Source organism: Lathyrus oleraceus, chromosome 6 (assembly GCF_024323335.1).
Source record: "Lathyrus oleraceus cultivar Zhongwan6 chromosome 6, CAAS_Psat_ZW6_1.0, whole genome shotgun sequence".
NCBI classification, from domain to species: Eukaryota; Viridiplantae; Streptophyta; class Magnoliopsida; order Fabales; family Fabaceae; genus Lathyrus; species Lathyrus oleraceus.
This window is the reverse complement of record NC_066584.1, coordinates 507,422,390-507,432,539: the sequence shown is the minus strand read 5'-3', so window position 1 is coordinate 507,432,539 and position 10,150 is coordinate 507,422,390. Positions and strand designations below refer to the sequence as shown.

Here is a 10,150-nt window from a genome sequence, read left to right as displayed (position 1 = left end):
TCCAGGAAATTGTCCTCCAGGTGTAGTTTGTGGGGCTTGGTTTTTCGCTACCTGTGAGATCTGGGTCTCCAGCATCTTGTTGTGAGTGATTATCTAATCAACCTTGGTCCCTAATTGCGTTATCAGTTCATTTACGTGAATGTTCTAGTTTAGGAATTCTTTATTTTGCTGAGTCTGGCCTGATATAAAGCTCCCCATGATCTTCTCAAGGTTAGACTTCTGAGACACAACTTGCATATGTTGATTTGGTTTTTGGGCTTGATAACCTTGTGGTCTTTGAGGTGCATAATTTTGGATAGGGTTCTAGTTTTTATATGAAAAATTTGGGTGATTCTTCCGTCCAGGGTTGTAGGTGTTTGAAAATGGGTTACCTTGGGCGTAATTCACTTGGTCGGTGTTCAGGTTGTTTAAAAGGTTACACTCTGCCGATTCGTGTCCTTTAGATCCACAAAGTTCACAGTCTGTGTGGACTACCGCTGCGGTGTTAGTGTTTGTAGACATATGTTCGACCTTAAGGGCTAAAGCGTCCATTTTCGCCCGCATCATGTCCATAGAGCTTATCTCATGTATTCCACCTTGGGTCTCCTTTTTCTCTATTGATGCTCGTTCAGTTCCCCATTGGTAATGGTTTTAGGCCATATCCTCAATTAGGTCACAAGCTTCAGGATAAGGTTTGTTCATCAACGTGCCACCAGCGACAGTATCGATGCTCATCTTTGTGTTATAATGGAGTCCATTGTAGAAGGTATGAACGATCAGCCATTGTTCTAGGCCATGGTATGGACAAACTCTTAATAGCTCTTTGTATCTCTCCCAAGCTTCAAAGAGTGATTCTCTTTGGTTTTGAGTAAATCTAGTTATTTGGTTTCGAAGAACAACAGTCTTACTAGGGGAAAATATCTAGCAAGGAATACTCTTCTAAGGTCTTCCCAGTGTAGCGGTGTATTCGTTACCATTGGAGATATTGACTAAATCCAAGGTAAATTATACAAAGTCGAGTCGCCACCGCACTTCTATTTATCTAAAGGAATGGTTAGAAAGCGAATAAAAACCTAAAGAGTTTTACAAACAAAACTAGTAAAAGACAGAGATCTGGGTAAGGGGGTTGGTTATGTCATGGGAAGGTGTTAGGCACCCAAAACATCCTAGGTACTCCTAGGGAGCCCTTTTCACACTTGTTGCAAAAGGTTATTGTTTATGAAATTAATTTGTGCAAATATGATTGAAGAGATGAGAAAAGAATATACAAGTTTATTTACATTTTGTGTTTGGATGGATAAACCCATTTCCTACGTACCTTCTCATGAAAGATAAGGATCAAAACCCCGTAGTTCGGGTAAAAAATTTCAAAACAAGTGAGTGGATTGATTTTAAACAAAAGCCTTAAGGTCTTTCGTTATCAAAGGGAGAAAACTCGACCTAAACCAACAATCCACCATGTGAGGAAGGCTTCGACATACTAGTGAGGGGTTAACCCTATAATAAGTATGGAAGGCTTACAATCCAACCACTAAGGATGCGGTGAGATTTACATCAACCACTGAGATAACTCAAACCTATGGCTAATGCATAAAAAATTTGATTAAGAAGTGGACATATGGACCACAAAAGCAATTGGAAGTGAGTTGAATTTACCAATTAGAAGTATGTACAAAGATGGTCAAAGTTGACTTAAAGATTCAATTCAAAATGAGTATTATGAAAAGAAAATTTGAAAATCAAAGGCATAAGGCCTAGGTTTCTAATGTTGAAAACAAGTGAAAATGTTTGCACAAAAGTTTTTGGTTTGGGTTAAGGATGAAAAAGGATCAAGGTTAAGCATGCAAGAGGTGGGAAATAAAGGAATGCAAACACAAGTAGGGTTGCTCTCTTGAGATCATATGGATGATCCAAGTAAGTCCCATCCTTTGGAATAAGGCAACACAAGGTATAAACAATAAGCAAGTCTCATAAGAGAACCACAGAAAGAGGAAATAAAATGCCAATCAATGGACTTATATCCAACTCCTCAAAACAAAACAGGAAACAAAATGCCAATATATGGACTTACATCCAACTCCTCAACAACAAACAGGAAGCATAATGCCAATATATGGACTTACATCCAACTCCTCAAAACAAACAGGAAACAGAATGCCAATATATGGACTTACTCCCGACTCCTCAAAACAAACATCAAAAGCAAACACATACAAAGCAAGTATCACACACTATATACATACAAGGTGGCTCAAGCAATGGGTGGGCTTTAGTCAAGAGGGGTCATATCGACCTCGACAAACAAGCCAAACTATAATGGTAAGCTGGAGCTCTTAACCACTAACATTGAGAGTTAGGGTGAAGCTGATCAAATGGAAATGAGGATGAGACCTCATGCTCTTAACCCTGGCCTGGGTGAGCTCATGATAAAGAAAGCGTGGGGATCCAGAAAGAGGGATCCTATTCCACTTGACAGACTCTAAACAAGATCTTGGGTATATGTTCTAGAGCATCAGCACGTAGTGCGAGCATAAAGAACGACTCACTGAATAACAGGGGATTGATTGCAAATCCCTTCTATCTGTCAATTGCCTCTTCACTTAGGAGGACTTATCAAGTAACATGCCTCATTTAGAGGTCTTTGGCACAAATGTAAACACACACAAACAGAGCCTCATAAGGAGGACTTCAGCCAAAATGCCTGCCAAAAAGGTGACAGGACTTCCAGACTACATGGAGTAAGAGAGTAGCTACCTAAGTGGTGTGTCAACCACAATCCAAAGCTCAAGCAAGAGCTAAAAGCAAGCAACTAATGTACCTGTACAAAAGCTTAAACAGTTAGTATTTCAGTCAGAAAACCAACAGACAAACAGTGGAACATCAATTAGAACCTACAAAATAACAAGAGTTAGTACTCAAAGGCATTTGTATCTCACAAAGTGAGATCAAACCAACCATCAATGCTAAATGTCCAAACCTGAAACACAAAGCACAATTAGTTTATTTACAAAACACTAGTACAAAGACCAGGTTCAAAACCAAACCAAATGATTAAAACAGAAGTCAATCTTTTGCATAATGCACATTCAAACATGTCACAAGATGTCCTCAAAAGGACCAACATCAATTCACAAGGCAAAGGCATCAAATGATTAATGCTATGCAAAGACCAACAAATGAGCACAAAGTGGACATCCAAATTAAAAAATCCAAATCAAAATAGAAAAGCATCCAATGACCTTGAAATTTTTTATACAAGTTACTCATGTTATGAACAAGCAATGTGAAAAATATCAAATCCAGAAGAGTTCAAATGATAGATGAATAAAAATGCACAAATGCAAGGCAAAAAATGTGACACAAATTGTCACACTACATCTTCATGTGTCAAAAACAGTGATAGCATATGATAAAAACTCCAAACCAATGCTCCAAAATCAAATCACATGTGAAGATCAAGCATACAAAAATTTAGATCAATTGGATCAAAGATGAAGATACCACAAAGCAATGAACATAACATATCAATTTAACACAAGGTTCAATCAAAAATTCCAAAATAAAAATCCAGAAACAAACAAATCATGAAATAAATGCTATAAAAAACTAGAGATTAAAACAAGAATATGAAAAAAAATTGGAGTCAATTTGGAGCAATTTACTATTTTTTATGATTTTTAGAAGATGAGCAAATAAAATGAAATATGCATGGCAATTTGGAGGGAAATGAATATTTGAATAAAACAGAAATTATGTAAGCCATCAGATCAAGCGCGCAAAAGCATCTAATGGTCCAGATTTAAAAATCAAAATGCACAGCATCATTAATGCGTTGGCAACACACATCAGCGAGGTCAAACATACATGGCACGATCAAACAAATGAGGACCAACCAAAACGCTACGCTAGCACACACATCAGCAACACGCAAGCAAAGTGAAACGCAACGTTTCACTTAATGATATGGAAAGCATACTCAGTACAGTCAACAACACGTAAGCAGGTCAAAGAAAGCATGGCCAATGGAATGGACAGGTAAGCTCTAACGTGGAGAACACCTGGACAAAACCCTAGGCAGTTGCAGAAGGTGGAAACAACCGTCTTCTCCGGCCAACCAGGCGGCATAACTCCATCAAAATTTCCAGAATCGAGCAAATCTTATATCAATCGAAAGATCTTTCAACCAGGAGTCCAAATATCATGCTCAAATCAATTAATTCATGCTAGGTTTTATGGATCGAGCAAAAACATTTTCAACATCAAAACTTACATCTCATCATACATACTCAATATTCATCCATTTTCAAATATAAACATATCAGCATGCTCCAGGCTACAGGATCTACACAACTATAACAAGAAATTGGCAAAAGGAGATGATGAAATTTTCACCTACTTGAAATGCAGTGCTATGAACTCGTGTCCTCAGGCTCTCACAATCTCCAGATCTATTCCTCTATGCTTGACTAGAAGCTTTGTGCAAGAAACAGCAACTGAAACCACCTAGATTCACTTCAATTTCAGAAATCCATTGATATGTAAGTGCACTTGTTCTGCTCGAAACTGGACTGAATTCTTCAAAGTAAGGGATGGATCTTGCTCAGTGATGCTCCATGATCAAGAATATGTAAGAGCTTTGATGATTTGTGTGAAGAAATTTGAGTTTCGAAGAGAGAGAAAAATGGAGGGAATTTGAGATTTTGGATCTGAATTCTGTTATCCTTTAAAATGCAGTTAGGGTTTTCCTTTTATATGGTGTGTTAATCATGCTGCTAATCCAATTAGGCTTGTGCTAATCAAGACTAAGGAGAATCAAGTGAAATGCAAAAATGCAAATATGAGCTTAGCATGCACATGCCACACGTGAACAGTACCCATGCAAGGCTTGAAACCACTTAAAATTAACCAATAATCAACATGAAATTGGTAATTTGCTTGAATCTTGAACCAAATTCAAATTATGAATTTTCCCTCCAAAATGAACATGGATGAAATGACGATCATATAAGCTTCTCACATGCATGGCAATGATTCATTTGAAAAGTATTGGTCATGAGGAGAATTTTGCAAAAAGAATGGACCAATTTGGAGTTTTGAATCAAAAGTTATGCCATTTTGAATTCCATGTATACTTTGTGATCATTTGGCCATAACTTCTCAACCAAACATCAGATGGACATTATATAGGACTTTTTGAAAAGGGGAGAGAAAGATCTTCAACTTTCATGTTCACCAAAAATCCATTTGAAGCTTATTTGATGTTGAAAAGTCAAGTTAAATGTGGACCAAAAACTTGCCATTTTTGGAAACTTGAAATTACATGTCACTTTCCATTTTTGGAAACTTTTGCCATGACTTCAAAATCTTCAAGATAGATGTTTAACATGGTGAATAGGCCTTGTTTGAACATGATTGAGATGTTTCAAATCATTTCCCCCACCTCAAAGCCCTCAGTTGACTGCACAGTTGATTATTTGGTCCTCAGATGACCTTGACATGCTTTGATGAACTTGAGCCTTTACCACTTGGGGATATTGCTTCAAAATGAAACCTAGATCATATAAGCTCCATATAATGATCATGTGATCCTCATCTCAAGGAAATACTTCATCTCAATGCACAAAGGAATTCCTTGAAGATCTTGACCTGATGATTGCTTCATTTGCAAAACAAATGTTAGTGACATATTTTTGTGCTTTTGGTTAGTGATTAAAACAAGAAAAGCAATGATATATAATGCAAGCATGCCTGGTGATCTCAAACCACTCACAAGAGATCCTAACCCAAAGGAAAAGGAAGCCAAGATGCTCAAGTGATCCTTGAGGCTATGCACTACAATGCTATGATGCCATGAGGGATCTTAGGGACAAAATTGGGGTCTTACACCCAAGTAGTTATTGAGTTAGCTGGAAATAAATCCAACCATGAACGTGCTCTATCCCTGAGGGAGAAAGGAAATAATCTCAAACGGATCGCAGCAGGTGAAGCACCGTTGGATTTAAAGGTGTTGGCCAGTTGGATAAAGACTTTTAAATGTTGATATGGGTTCTCAGTAGCGAGACCCGCGAATTGGTTCTGCTGCACTAATTGCAGTAAAGATGGTTTTAGTTCGAAATAATTGGCAGGAATGAGGGGGTTTGCTCTACTAGAACTAGGTTCCTCGTCAGAGGGTTGGGCAAATTCCTTAAGATGTCTCCGGTCGCGATTCTCGGCCATAGCTTTCTTAATTCGGATGAGTAAGAGGTGTGTACGAGTGTAACGTTTGGGTTCCGCTAAAGGATCTACTAAATTTCCGGTACTACGGGTTCTTCGCATTTACCGACTAATAATGCCTTAGTCTAGACGGTGTAACAACAGGATACGAAATTTGGCGAAGTTGGTCCCCGGTGTCGCATTACGCGAAAAACCGGCGGGAAAAGAAACACAGAGCCGCCATCGTGCGTTATTTATCCCAAAGGCGGGAAAGGAAACACTCGAAGTAAACCTGGAAAGGAATGGTCTCACGACCAGAGATTGATAGGATCGGGAGTCGGTTATGCGAAGGGAAGGTATTAGCACCCCTACGCATCCGTCGTACTCGACGGGATCCACGCTCAGAAAGAATAGAAAAAAGGTTGCTAAATAACTGCTCAAACACTGCACACACGCTGGAAGGAAACACAGATGAAAGACGGAAGAAGCGGACTCGGCAGGATATCGCATCCTGGGCCTACGTAGCCGGTCAGACACAGACATCAAAGTCGACGTAGTTCGGGGAAATGGGAACGTGCTCGCTAGGGGGTCGCATCCTATGCATACGTATCTTCTCTAACCAGAGGAAGAATCAGAGCACTCGTAGCTCGGCTAACGCACGCCAAACAAAACACAAACAGGAAACTGACTGCCAATAGCTGGACTTACGTCAGACTCCACACAAACAAACCACACACAGGAAACCGACTGCCAATCGCTGGACTTACGTCAGACTCCGAGCATACACACAAGAAGAAGAAGGGTCTCGATTGCAACTAGGGCAAGAGAAAGGGAAGGTCTCAATCGCAACGGGGGCGAGAGAAAAGAATCAAAGTTAGTTGTCAGTCAAACTCGACGAGACATCGCATCTCGTGCCTACGTATCTCATCTGAACATGAGAATCAGAGTTGCCGTAGTTCGGCTAGGCTATTTCAGTTGGTTTGTGTTTTTTTAAGTGGACAACGTCGCTACGCAATCTACCGGATGCTCGACCTTTGGAGACTTACTCACCTGTAGTAGAAGGAGTTAACGTGTCCTTAAGAGGGGATAATGTTTGTCTGTGTTTTAGGAAAGCTCACGCAAGAAAGGAAGTCCTAGACGAAGGAACCGTGCTACCTTAATTGACATGCAAACGAGAGACTACGCGGAGTCTAGCAAATCTAGGGAATACAATCACACCACACAAACTCATACAGCATGAAGTAAACACACCAACAAGGGGCTCAAACATCAAGGCTGGGCTTTAGTCAAGGGGTCATATCAACCTCGACAACCAAGCCAACTAGAAAGGTATCTGGGGGCTCTTAACCAATGACATTGACCGTCAGGGTGAGCAGATGAAAGGTGATGAGGGTAAGACCTCATAGCTCTTAACTCGGGCCTGGGTGAGCTTGACTCAATGAAAGTGTGGGGATCCAGAATGAGGGACCCTACTCCACATGACTGACTCTGGACAATGATCTTGGGTGTTTATTCAAAGTGCATCAGCACGTAGTGCGAGCAAGATGAATGACTCAACTGACTAGCAGGGGATGAATTGCACATCCCTTCTATCTGCCAATTGCCTTTTCACTTAGGAGGACTTGAAATGCAAGGCACAAAGATAAACAAGCACAAACATTGCCTCTTAAGGAGGGATTCAGATAGGTGCCTGCCAAAGATAGCAGGTCTTCCAGACTACATGAAGTCAAAGGTCATTACCTGGGTGGTATGCCAACCACAAGCAAAGCAAAGTTCAAATAATGAACTTAAAGCAGCTAATGTACCTGTGTAAACAACCAAACAATCAGTATAGTATTCAGACAAAATAATCAGAAAGTCCAACAGTGAGACAACCAATCATCAGACAACATCAATGCAAGGCCTAAGATGCAAGCAAACTAAATTATTTCATCACCCACAAGACCTACAAAACAGTAAGGTTAGTCAACCAAAATAGCTTGTATCTCAAGTGATGAGATCATATCAACCAATGTGGCTAAATGCTTGAAACCTGAAACACAAATTCCAAAGGATGAAAACAAACCACTAGCTCAAAGGCTAGGGTCAAAGGTGGGGTAAAAAGTCAAAACAGAAGCTAAAACTCAACATGAATCACATTTGATCAAGTAAGGACAAGTCCTAAAAAGGACCAAATCAAAATCATCCAGCAAAGTCATGTGGTGAATAAAATATGGCAAGGGCACACAACATGATCATCAATTGGACATACAAGTGAGAAAATGCACATTAAATCAGAAATGACTCAAACAATTTTGGAAATTTTCATGAGCATACAACAAGTCCAATACAATCATCATACCAAAAATTGTAAACAGAAGAGATCAATTGGTCTATCAATGAAAATGATCAAATAGGACATCCAATTGTGTGACATGCATTGTCACACCATATTAACATGTACATAAAACAGGGATGGAACATGAGAAAAATATCAAACCAAGCCTCAAATGTCAATCAACATGTTAAGAGTCAACACACAAAATTTTATGGCCATTGGATTGTTTTTGAGCATTTTATGATAGAAAGAATGAAGCAAGGTACAAATGTACACATGTTCACATAACTCAACACAATTCAAAATCCAAAAAGGATAAAAACATGAAATCCATACCAAAAAATAAAGGACATTCCAAGGATCATTTAGCAAAAAGAATGGAATTACTTGGATGATTTTTCAATCAGTTATGAATTTTTGAAGTTGGAAGAAAATAATTGAAATAATGTTGAATTAATTGGAAATGGTATTAAAACTGGAAATGGAAAAGTGCTGCAGGTGGGAATCGAATGGGGGGCGTATCAAAACGCGGTGTTTCACTAAAACACGCTGGCGTCCCACTCAACAGGTCTAGCGTATGCGTGGCCAAGTCAACGCAACAAGGACCTATCATTCTGCTAGGTAAGCGCTTGCGTGGCACGAATGGGACAAAAACCCTAACAAAAAAAACCAGAGCCGCCTGGTACTGTAGCGCACGGCCAGGCTTGGGAGGAAACAACCGTCTCCTTCATGGAGACGGCGGGTGAACAGTGATGACCTAGCAATTTTTTTCCAGAATTCAAAAACCAATACACTAATCGCAAGCTTAGATCACGTAGGCTCCAAATCCATCATCCATTTAGTCCAATTCCTCATAAATCAAGAGAATCGAAGGGAAATATTTGGATCTACAAAACTTCTATCAAGCATAACTTAGCCAATACTCAACCATTTTAAAAAATATTCATATCAGTATGATCAGGGAATCAAGCTCTACAATAATATGGCAATAAAAACGAGAAATAGGAGGTTCGATTTCCAACCTTCTTGGAGAGTAGTGGATGAAAACAGTGGTTTCCAGAGCTAGCAATCTCCAGATTCACCTCCTTTGAGCTCCACTGAAATTATATGCAAGAAACAGCACGTGAAAAGACCAGAATCAAGCTTAATTTGGAACTTCCATTAATGCATTCAAGCTTGTGGTATGCACGAATCTGAGCTGAAATTCACCAAATGCACATTGAATCTTGCTTAACAACACTCCATGTTCATGATTATGCAAGAAAATTACAGGTTTATGTGCAAATTTTTGGAAAACCAATGAAGAGAAAATTGAGAGTGAAGAGGGATTTCTAGATCTGAAACTTGGTATCCTCAGCAATACAGTTACCATTAAGCCTTTATACCCTCTGTTAATTAATCTGAAATTAATTTTAAGCCATGGTTAATTGAGATTATGAAGATATAAGGTGTGTGCACAAATTGCCATTTTCACCTCATGCATGGAATGGCTACGTGAACAGTGCACAAAGAGTGCCCAAATTCATTCAAAATCAGCCGATGCACACATTGGCATTGGAATTATATGCATGTGATCAACCAATTTTGATTTTGGCAATTTCCCTTCAAAAATAGCATGCATGAGCAAATGGTTGTGTGAATGAATTTCATGCCATGTAATGA

The 10,150-nt window shown here is 39.3% G+C and overlaps 1 non-coding gene across 1 annotated transcript; it reads left to right on the top strand.

Annotated features, from left to right (window-relative positions):
- Positions 1 to 769: 769 nt before the first annotated feature.
- LOC127098965 (small nucleolar RNA R71) lies at positions 770 to 876 on the top strand. Its single transcript, XR_007793645.1, has one exon. It is a non-coding gene; the product is annotated as a small nucleolar RNA R71 (small nucleolar RNA).
- Positions 877 to 10,150: the final 9,274 nt, after the last annotated feature.